Here is a 12260-nt window from a genome sequence, read left to right on the forward strand (position 1 = left end):
TGAATATGACAAAACCAAGTATCGAGGCTAAACATGTCAAAGATATAGATCATTCAACATGCTTCAAGAATTAAAAACGAATTCAAGAATGCTCAAATCAAATTGCAATAATAAAGACAAGTACAAAACTCAAAATGTAATGACCCGAACTCCTAGGACTTAAGTTAGGCCGTTACTAAATACATGCATACATGGAACTCAAAACGACACTCTGTTATGGCGAAATAAATGCTAATTAAATAAGGTAAGTTCAAAAGACTTTCATTAAATTCAAATATTAAAACAATAATAGGATACCCAGAAATCATAAAGGATAGTAAATAAGTCTGAAAAAACGATTCTTAATCGTAAGTTTTAAACATCAAAACTAAAAGTTAAGAGAAATATGAAAAGAACTCTAAATTTCATGATGCGGAAGTGTAAAAACTAGTCCCAGTGACTCGATCACGAATTTCGCTTGTCCATCGCCAGTGCATCTCTACCCTTACTTGAAAGAACAACATGAGAAAGAATGAGTATAAAATACTCAGTAAGTAACCCTACTACTGGGATCAAGCTAGGCATCTATGTCCTCTAGATACCCACCTTTGGTGAAACATATACACTGCTCTAGTCTTCATTGGACACATATACACATGAAACAAGAAGAAGACTGAGTCCTATCCTACTGTAGTTAAGTATGCCCACTACCTCTGGTGAATTCCGAAGGAGACACAAACTGGTGAGTCCTGAAGGAAACACAAACTGGTGAGTCCCGAAGGAAACACAAACTAGTGAGTCCCGAAGGAAACACAAACTGGTGAATCCCGAAGGAAACACAAACTGGTGAATCTCGAAGGAAACACAAACTGGTGAATCCCGAAGGAAACACAAACTGGTGAATCTCGAAGGAAACACAAACTGGTGAATTTCGAAGGAAACACAAAATCTAATGGGCATCTAACTAATCAGTAAGGACGTTTGCACAGTCTCAACATCATAATCATCACTGTATGAATCTATGACATACATATAAACCTCAATATCATGGCCCTACAATATACACATATACCTCAACATCATGGTTCTACAACATACATGTATATCTCAACATCATCAGATCAAATACAACCATGGAAGCACATACCATCTCATACTAGCATTCAAACATCACACCTTTAAATATAAATATAAAGATGCATATGTGAATAGATTTCTAATAGTTTTTTTTTTCTTTTACAAATTATTTAAACAAACAAGCATTTTTAAGTGGAAGACATACATTGACTGAGGTTTGAGAATATAGGTCTCCAAGGACAATATATAACATAATTGACCTTTAGAGTTATACAACCTTTTCTTTGGGAATTCTTTTAGTGGTGATTCATGAAGATAGATTGTCATATATTAGTTATAGCATTTGATAAGCCATAACTATTTGAGCATGTAAATCAAAAATAGAAGAGAAAGGTACATCAAGGTTGTTACAAAATGCCTCAAATCACAGTGGATCGATTTAATAAAAAAAAAAAGAAGAAGAAGATATTAAGAAGAGGAAACACATGAATTATAGTGGTTCAACATCAAGCTTACATCCACTTTTGAAGACTCCTGGGGAAAAGCATTTTCATTCAGAATGGAGATTACAAGATAAGCTTTCTAAAACTTTTTATCTCTCTCTGTCAAAACAAATTAATTTTACAATTTCCTTCTTCTTTTATATGTATTACAACAATTTTAGAGAGTAAAATATTAGTTGAAGCTTAATTGAATAATCAGTTTAGGTTCTTCTTTTATATGTATTACGAGAATTTTATAGGGGTTTCTATATATTTTTTAAGGTGCTTTGTTTATGTTAAGGTCTCTTTCTCAACTTCATGTCATTCTGACTTTTTTCTTTGCTTATGTTGACATTTGAATTGTGATTTAGTTGAAGTAGGAGTAAATGTTGTGAACTCTCGATCATTAATTGTCTAACGGAATATTTCGTTTGATTTGTTCAGGATAGTAATAATATAAGGACTCATCATGATGAGAGAGACAATAATGAGGGGATTTCTCGTGATGATAATAATGACGATGGTAACAATATAGAGGTTCATCAGACCAGTGTAGAAGATCCCACCTCATACCCACAAAGAAACCCACCATGGAGAAGATCTCCCTCAGACCATTGCAGATGAACATGTCAATGAATAGCCAGTTGGGATGATTAGTGAGCAGTCCAAAACTCAAGAATCGGCTCCAATATCTGAATTGGTGTACACCACCGTCAATGATCTAACTGTCAATGAATAGCTAGTTCATCAGATCGTTGATGAAATACATGAACTCCCCACTCAAGCATTCAATCTTAAGGGCATTTTGATTCGGATTCAGCCAAGATTGTGGGGACTTCAACTCAAAAGGATGTCCTTGAAGTCAAGGTAAGGCCATTGCATGAATTAGTTGTCTTAATATTGTAATGTCACTGATTTATAATTTAAATGTAGGATAAAAATAATTGTAAGTGCCGGTAAAGAAAAAAAAACCAACCAAATTCATACCTGAGGATGTGAGAAAGAGGAAAAAGGGAGATTCTCTTTCTGGTAATCCTCAACCCCCTCATTCAAGTGATCCTCAACCACCTGATTCACCTTCAAAATCTTCTCAACCCTAATCTCAAGAAGCTTAACCACCTTGGTCCACTGGTGTTATCAATCCCAACCCCTTGGTCTCTATACCTGACTTCCCCATAAGGACCGTTAGTTCCTATGACCCATGTTTCCCAGCCCCAGATGTTCTGTGGAATGTATTAAAAAATGGAAAAGCCATCATAAAACCAAAAATGAGGAGCGGACGGTAGTATATACCTTTAGAACCAAGGATTTCTTCAAAATACTTAAGCAGAACACATGGTTACTTGGAGAGGTAAATACTTCTATTAATTCATTAGCCATAATCGATTGTTTAGAAGTTTCTAAACGATCGTTTAAATTTTTGTAAAATATTGCGTAGAAAAGTCTAAACAATCGTGTAGACATTACCAAACGATCGGATAGAAAAGTCTTGGCGATCGCGTAGAAAGCTCCCAACAATCACTAAGATAATTCTACACGATCGTTCAAGAAATTATACACGATCTCTAAGATAATTCTACACGATCATTAAGAATTTACAATATTTATAATTATATTTTTCTTTGTTGGTCAAGACTATGGATCTCCTATTGAAGCACGTGCATCAGAAGTTGCACTCAAAACTTTACATGTACAAGTATCGATTCACGGTGATTAATTCGGGCTTCACGATACAGAAATTTCATATATTTTTTGAAACTACTCTTCACTCAACCGTGTATTTACATCTTGCCTTTCCTAGGATGCTTTGATGGAGCCAAAGGTAATTGCTTCTAAGATCCGGTCAGAAGGTCTTAAAATGGAGGATGGCAAAGTGGCAGGCTAGTTGGATCATGAAGAACACATGAGGTTTTGGGCAGACTCTCACATCTTTACTGACTACGTGCTTGGAGAATATAAAAAATACAAGGCAGCATGGACGGATGTTGACTTCGTATTTGGGCCAATCAACATCAAACAACACTGGCTTATGCTTGCCATCGATCTGGAGAGGTGCACAATCTTTGTATTTGACTTCATGTTGAACTACATCGATAGCGACATAGTTTATGGTTATCTTTAGCTCATGGCTAGAGCAATACCTTCGATTTTGATTTTTGTTCGATTTGATATTCAACATAAGAGGTTCAAGTACGGGCAATGGGAAGTGAAGAGATCGAAGGTGACCCTCCAAAAGGGTAGTCTCTAGACTGTGACATTTTTTGTGCTAAATTTATAGAATACTGTGTAACTGGTGTTGATAGGGCTAGCTTAACATAAGTTAATATTAGTGTATAGGAAATAATAAGTTGCCCAGTTGTGGGCAAATAAATATTTAAGGTAATAGAATTCAAATTGCATTGTACATTTAACTAAGCAAATAAATAGCTAAGCAATCATCTAAAACTAACTAAACGATCGCATATATCTGAGTATACGATCACACATAATATCTACAAATATACAAAAAAAAAAAAAAAAAAAAACAAAGCAATCACATACAAATAATAAAAGGATCACGTAGAAATAACTAAGTTATCGCATAGATCGAAGTAAACGATCGCACATAATAACTAAGCGATCGCCCATAAATAACTAATTAATCGCTCTTCATTTATAACAAATCGATCGCATACAAATTACATATCATTGAGCCTATATGGGTCAGTGTCAGGTGTTATTAATGCTTGTCTGCACGTTTTCTTGTTATGTCTTCTCTGACCACATCATGTACACCTATGTATTTGACATGACTCCTCTTCAGTAGAAGATATCCTAACGGTTTGACGTTGATCGATATTTGTTAGCTTTTATGGTGGTAGAATTTCAAAGTCTTCAAAATATGGTCTTCAACTCCATTCTTGTCTATGTCCAACTGGGAAGATTGGTTCTACGTAAGAAGCAAGCACACACTCAACTGTAAACCATTTTGCGCATAATGTTTGAACATTAATGTTTCTAAGGGTCGCTGTAGACATTGCATAAAAGCACGAGATCTCGATGCAATTAAATTCCATACAAGTACATGTCCGTGAACGAATATCAACGAACTCCCTCAAATATCCATCACCCACATTAATTATATGCTTATCCACCAAGGAAACACGATATGTTCTAGACATCAATTCCAATTCCTTAGGACTACTCAGTGCATAATCAGTTACAATGTGTGCATGCCATTGTATGTGTACGTCGAATATAGAACCAACCTTGTAGCCACTTGCGAATATGCTTTAATAGCTTCGTGATTGGTAGTTTTCATGCATCTTTCAACACTTCATTGAGGCACTACTATATTTGTCGTCATCTTGTCATACCTACAATGGACTTGATAAACCCTTGCCCACTATTCTAATCCAACCTCCTCAAGATAGGCCGTCACACCAGGATATTTATGGAGCTTAGCCCAATACATTTGAAACTCAGACATTCTATAAGCTTTCACCACTAGGTAGAAGTGTGGGATTATGTCCTTATTCTTGAGTTTGTCAATCAAATTGTTCCGAATATGGTATATACATAGGGCATGAAATGTATCAGGGAATTTACTTAAGACCAAATTCGAAATGTCTCCTATCACAACCTTCAAATGAGTCATGAACCAAGTCCATGATGCATCGTTCTCACCATCTACAACACTGAAGGCAATGTTGCTATTAACAACACACCTTTGTATTTCTCGTGCAAATGGGTTCTATCAGCAATGATTACTGGGAGGATGCAATTTAAAAAATCCTTGATACACGGAACAAGTGCCATGAAGACGTACTTAAAGTATTGTCCGTCCTCTACTTCAGCCTCAAAGATCATACCTGGATTTGCAATTTTAAATGCCTTGCCATAAAATAGCATATGATTCTTTCGGCGACCCTCGTGCGAACACCAATCCATATTCTCTAGCGTGATAAGCCCGCCCGTAACTTATGTTCACTCCATAATCTCGTCGGACGTATTCAATTATATCCCTGAGCGGTATTTCGACCAACTTGTTCGATTTGGACTTGATTAAATGTGAAATAATCCAACCTTTTTCTTGTCGATGATTACCCATTCTAATTTTAAGAGAACATGTATGTTCGCTTGTATATTTCGTCACTTTGAAGGAATCACTTTCTTTCATTTTTTTTCTTTTTGCATAGACCCTCCATTTGCATTCCTTAACCAAACATTAGATAGATAGCAAGATCTTTGTTGAATTTTTTACATAGTAGTCAAAGTTCTTTCTTATTGCAAGCATTGATAATTTAACTGACAAATCATATCGAAAAGAAAATTTGACCGACCTTTATATCCTCGTCATTTAGATAGTCATGAGGTATTGTGATGCGATCGTCATATGATGGCCCCTCTAATGGTCTTGGTATATTTACAAATGGTTGGGTTGGAACGGTGGAATGCATTTGAACCGAATGCATCATAATTGGTGGGATGGGAGTAGGTGGGGTTGGAACATGGATGTAAGGTGTTGGAGAAGTTTGTGGTCATGAAGATTGTCCATATCCTTGTTCAGTATCAAACTGTGAAGTACATCTAGGTTCATTGTTGTGACCAAACCAAGCTTCACTTTGGTCATCCCCCAAGTTACATGGCTCTATTTGATCATCCAGTGAAGACATGGTGTGAATATTGCGTGTTGGAATAGTTGCAAACCCAAAGTTTTGACTAGTTGAAATGGGTTGATCTGTTGGATTGCAATGTTGGTACATATTGTTTGTGTGCACTTCATGACTTTTGCAAGGTGTAACTGATACGAATAAAGACATCTAAGATGCATCACTTCCTTCTAAAAAAAGCTAAAGTCTTCATCATCGATTATGTCAATCGGAGGAGCTGAGACCAATAAATTGTAACAATATTTGATGTGTATATCAAACATATCCGAATCGATTTAGTCGTTAATGCATAATACTCACTAATTTAGTGACGGTTATATCATTTCTGACTTCCAGACCTTTCATATGATCTCCAACATAATTTCTTTCAGACTCATCCTAATCCTAACCAAATCATATAAAGATGCGAAGTAGCATCATTGATCTGCAACGGGATATAGCAAATCTTAAGAAATTTCTCATAAAAGTTTAAGAAATTTCCCAGTAATTGATAAGTGATCGTCCAATTATTTATAAGTGTTCGCTTAGTATTGTATATGCAATCATATATAAATTTTTGAACGATCAGTTATACAATACTATACGATCGTTTATAAATTACTACATGATCGTTTATAAATTACTATACGATCGTTTATAACATACTACACGATCATCTAGTAATTCATGAACGATCATTTATATTGTAATGAATGATTGTGTATATATTACTATATGATCGTTCATTTAATGGTAAACGAAACTTATTGTGAAAGCAATGTGGGACCAGAAATATTGTAGAATATCACTTACATTCTCTTCACGGCGATCGACAGGGATGTTGGACTGAAATTTTGAGAGAACACTTCGAGAGAACAATAGAAGAATTTCGTGGAGAGTTCAATAGAAAGTGAAGATTGAGAGTGACCTTACATTCTGTTCATACCAATGTTATTCAATGCTATTGGTAGAATATTAGTTGGGAATAAACGCTTTGGTGGAACATTGGTGTTGCATTGAATACATACTAAATGAATGTTTGAGAAATGGTTGAAAGAAGAAGATGAAAGGCTTTGGTTTGAAGGCTTTTTATAATTGGGGGTAATTTTGGAATTTCACATGGACAAAAGGTCAGTGGTAGAACAGTTTTTAGGAAGTGTTCATTGGTAGAAAAATTTTTGACTTTTGGGTCATTTTATGAAAATTTCTAATTTAAGGACTAAATGTGTAACATTTTAAAACTTAGGGATCAAATAGAAACTAAAGTGAACAAAAAAAAATATATTATTTTTTTTTTCACAATCATAATGTTAATTACAAATAAGTTTAGTTTTAAGTACAAAGTAGAGCTTCCATTGTTGTCTAGTTGGTTAGGATACTTGGCTGTCACTTAGACTTGGGTTTAAATCTCAGCAATAGAACATTTATTATTATTATTTTCTTCACCAAAATTTTGCTCTTTTTTCTAAGATTTATTATTTATTTTATTTATCATTGTTATTTTTTTAGAAATATCACTCTTAGCTCTATATTTTGGTGAGGGGTAATTTAAACCCTTAAACTTTCAATTCTATTAGTTTAAATTTTAAAAATGGAATATGTATAATAATTTTTACCCATCAATTTAAGTTTTCGTTTTAATTACCGTAAAAAAAGATAAATTACAAAATTCGAAGTTTAAATTGTCAAATTTGAAAATCGTAGACTAAAATATTAGATTGCATAGAATAGATGTAACTCAGGATGCACATAATATTTTTCTTCACCAATCACATTTGATTGGAAGACCCATAAACACATTGGATTTTATTTATCTTTTTTTCTATATTAAAGTTCACTTTTTTTCCTCTCTATCTTTTGTCTCTATTATAAATATTATGATAATAGATGTCCATTAGATGCTCATGTTTTATATTCATTGACCATGTGTCATGCCTCAATTTTCCAAACTGTTGTACATGTGTCTCAACATTACACATTATTAGTGGCATTTGATGGATTTTGGATGATACACATTAGACAAAGTTCATAAAAAATGGAGATATGGGAGAATTTAGAGAAACTTCCTATTTTATATTTTGTTAATTTATATATTATATTTAATTTATTTTAATATTTATTATATTATATTATATTTATTTTAATATTATATTTTATTAATATCCGTATTTTATTGTACTCGTTTACAAGAGTCTCTATATTTTTATCCTCTTAGAGTTTCTCTAGATAACTCCTCAGTCAATGATTGAAGGATTAGTTAGTTCAATTTTTTAAAAATTAATTAATTAGTTCAATTTTTTAAAAATTAATTAATTAGTTCAATTTGTTTAAATTAATTAATTAATTAGTTCAATTTGTTTAAATTAATTAATTCGTTCAATTGGTCTAAATTTGATTTCAAGATTGAAGATATTTTGGATAATTGGATTTATTCGCTTTCTCATTAAAATTTTCAGTCAATTTCGAATTATTCAATGGTAAAGTTTTTTTTTCTTTTTTAATCTAAAGAGAGACAATTTTTTAGAGAAAATATATTGAATAAATAAAAGACTCTTTGAGAATTTAAAGAACATAATAGTTTATGAAATTTACTTTTAAGAATTATTTATTCTATGTTCCATGAGATTAAAACCAAAGGGCTAAAACAGTAAAGTATTAGGGTAGAAAAAAAATGATGGTAATAAGGTTGAGACTTCAAATCCTAAACCTGAGGACGAAATTTAACAAGTTGTTGAGGCATATATCTACTCCATAACCAATGTTGTTTCTAAACACAAGACATATCTTCAATAGGGATATCATTTGTCTCCGGTAAGAAGAAATAGACGAATAGGGTCATCAGAGCCACAAAGAAAGTAAAGAAAAAAAAACTCAAATTTCATATGACAAAGCATGGTGAGGAAGATCTGGGCAATCAAAAAAGTAAAGAACATATTCACTGAGACTGTTATACTTTGAGCCGCTGATCGAATCTCGAGTGGAAAATTTTCACTTGGGACCAACCATCCCAAAGGCCCCCAAGACCATGCAAAGACTTGAACATAAATGCAGATGAACAATATCACGACACTGGCATACCATTTAGGTAGAAAAGCAACCTCACCAGAAACTCCAAATTTCCAAGCAATAAACACAACAACCAAAACCTACAAATGCCATTTTTTTTTATCAGAATCAAAACAGTCTAGAGAAAATATATTATTGGCTAAATTTTGTTTTAGAAAACCAAATAAAAATATGCAGATAAAATAACTTTCATTATTTAATAATTAAATAAAACTAATAAAACTAAAGAAAAAAAAATTAATAACCTGAAAAATGAACATGAGGATTCCACCAAGCAAGAAAAGGATCCTCCTTCCCCACTTATCGGTGCCATAGATAGATACAAAAGTTGCAAGAGTATTAATACCACCAGTAATGACAGATGAAAGAAGAGAAGCATTGTCTCCAAAACTAATAGTCTTGAACAACACAGGAGCATAGAACATGACCACATTGATACCGGTCAATTGTTGAAAAAATGGAATTAGAATCGACATTACTAGGGGTGGTCTATTTTGTCTCTCTCTCAAATTTTTCCAAGCATGTTTGACTGCTTTAACAGCCATACTTGCTGCCACGATATCTTGAAATTCTGCCTCTACGTCCTTTTCAAACAAACAGCAAATGCGTTGGAGCATGGCTCTTGCCTTCTCAACGTCACCCCTTTCTAACATTGAGTTTGGAGTATGTGGAAGGAATAAAACTGAGATAGTGATAAATAATGCAAGCACGGCTGCACCACCCAAACTTACCCTCCACCCCCATCCACCATGAATATTAGCAGTACCATAATTGACAAAATTAGCCAGTAGAATACCAATTGTAATGGAAAGTTGAAAAACAACATTAAGAGAACCTCGATATTTAGATGGAGACATCTCTGAAACATAAAGTGGAATAGATTGAAGTGAAAACCCAACACCAATGCCTAAACAAATATGTCCAACGATGAGCATGACGATATTTTGAGCAACAACATTAACGACAACACCAACTAAGAATACAAGGCCACCAAGAGGCATGGACTTCTTACGACCAAAAGTTTTGGTGATCCAAGAGGCTACAAAAGATGCCAAAAGAGCAGCCAAATAAAGAGAAGAAGTAAACATGGTGAGAGTAAGACTGTCAAACTTGCAATATTGATTGGTAGAAGTGTCTAGAGCTTCTTTCTGATAAACAGATAGGAAAAATCTTTGTAAAAACAGAGCCATGGAGGTGACACCATCTAATCAACGAAAACAAAAAGAAAAAGGGAATGAGCAAAGACCATAAGGAGAAAGAAAAATAAGAGAATAATAAAAAGAATACGAGGATAAATAATTACCAGAAATACCGATGTCGTAACCAAAGATGAGTCCACCCATGCAACAACAATACAAGTTATTAGCACATAACAAGTAAGCTCTCCGGGATAGTTCTTTATCCCGCCGCACTCATTACGGTTGAGCTCAAACCCACCGCCGGCCATCTTGGTTGCTGAGTTTAGAGAAAAAAAAATGGAAAATAAAAGTACTTGAAAGGAATTATGATTGATGGAAAGAAAGTGATTTTGGTGAATGAAAAGAAGTGATGAATGCGAGAATATATACACAAACATTTCCCTACATTGTTAGGAATCCGTTTCCTAACCCAAAATCAAAATCCTTGTGTAGGTGGAAGATTAGATTAGGAGAAATTATATGATCAAGATTAAAAATATGTTTCCTATTCCTGGTCTAAATATCACAAGAGAGAAATCTAATTGAAAAAAATAATAAATAAAAATAAAAATAAAACGAGGTTATTATTATCATTATTATATTATTATTATTGCTACTATTATAAAAAAGAGTACATTTGAGGATATAAATCATATATTAGCATAAAAAGATGACTTGGCCCATGTTTTAAGTAATTTTTATTTTGGGTTTATCTTTTAATATATTAAAATTTTCGGGAGAAAAACGGTATTTAATTTTGTTAACAAAAAGTTGATTAAGGATTAAATTGTTGTTTTGTTGTGATAGGATATATATTAGACATGGAGATATATTACTCAAATAGATTTAAATTTTTTATAAGCAAAATCCAACCAATTCAACATTATTATCAATTGCTTTCAATTGATATGGTAATTAGTTTCAATATATTAATCATCAAAAACCAAAATATATATTTATATATTAATCAAATTTACATATAAACCTGTTAAGTTGTAGTAAGTTCACCACCTCAAATTTATTTTGTTTATATCGGAGTTTATTTTCTTCTTATATTTAAAAGTCTGAAAAATAATTATTTATTTAGATTTTTTTTTGTCTATTTTTCCTACGGTTTATATTAGGAGGTTCACGGTTCGATTCAATTTGGTTTGAGGTTCAAACTGAACCAAACTGCAAATTTTAAAAACTATATTTTTTGAACCCGAACCGTACGACATGTTCGGTTTTGCAGTTTTTTTTTTGTTTTTTTTTTTTTGTTTTTTATGTTTTTTCATATTTCTTAAAATATATATATATATATTATAATATATATATATTGTCTATTTAATAATATTTATTAAAAAAGCGGTTCATTTCGGTTTCAAAATCGGTTTTTAAATTTGAAATTGAATCGAACCAAAATAATTTGATTTGAAAACATATCAAATCGAACCGAACCATCAATCCAGTTTCATTTCGTTTAGCATTCAGTTCGATTTTAGCAGTTTCAATGATCACTCCTAGTTCATACATCCAATTTTAACGATTAAAGTTTATGAGAGTTTGAGGATTTAGTTAATTTCATTGGTTTTGTTTTTTTTTAAGAATTAAATTAATAAAAAAAATAGTATGAAAGAAAGAAGAAAAAATAATATATTTTGTTTCCATAGTTTTGGGTTAGTTTCCATTTGGTTTCTTATGTTTCAAAATGTTACACAAATTGTTTCAAAATTGTTTTTTATGCAAGGTTGTTTGATTTATTATACTCAAACAATGTTTCTATTAATACCAAATTACCATGACATAATACTATTAAAAACATTTATGAATTGTTGTCGATGTGATCATTAGAAGTTGGCCGCCGA

General features: G+C 32.7%; 1 pseudogene; it reads right to left on the bottom strand.

The window, feature by feature from the left end:
- Positions 1 to 4923: 4923 nt before the first annotated feature.
- On the bottom strand, positions 4924 to 10682 carry LOC120079203 (annotated as a pseudogene).
- Positions 10683 to 12260: the final 1578 nt, after the last annotated feature.

This window comes from Benincasa hispida, chromosome 1, assembly GCF_009727055.1.
Source record: "Benincasa hispida cultivar B227 chromosome 1, ASM972705v1, whole genome shotgun sequence".
Taxonomy (NCBI): Eukaryota; Viridiplantae; Streptophyta; class Magnoliopsida; order Cucurbitales; family Cucurbitaceae; genus Benincasa; species Benincasa hispida.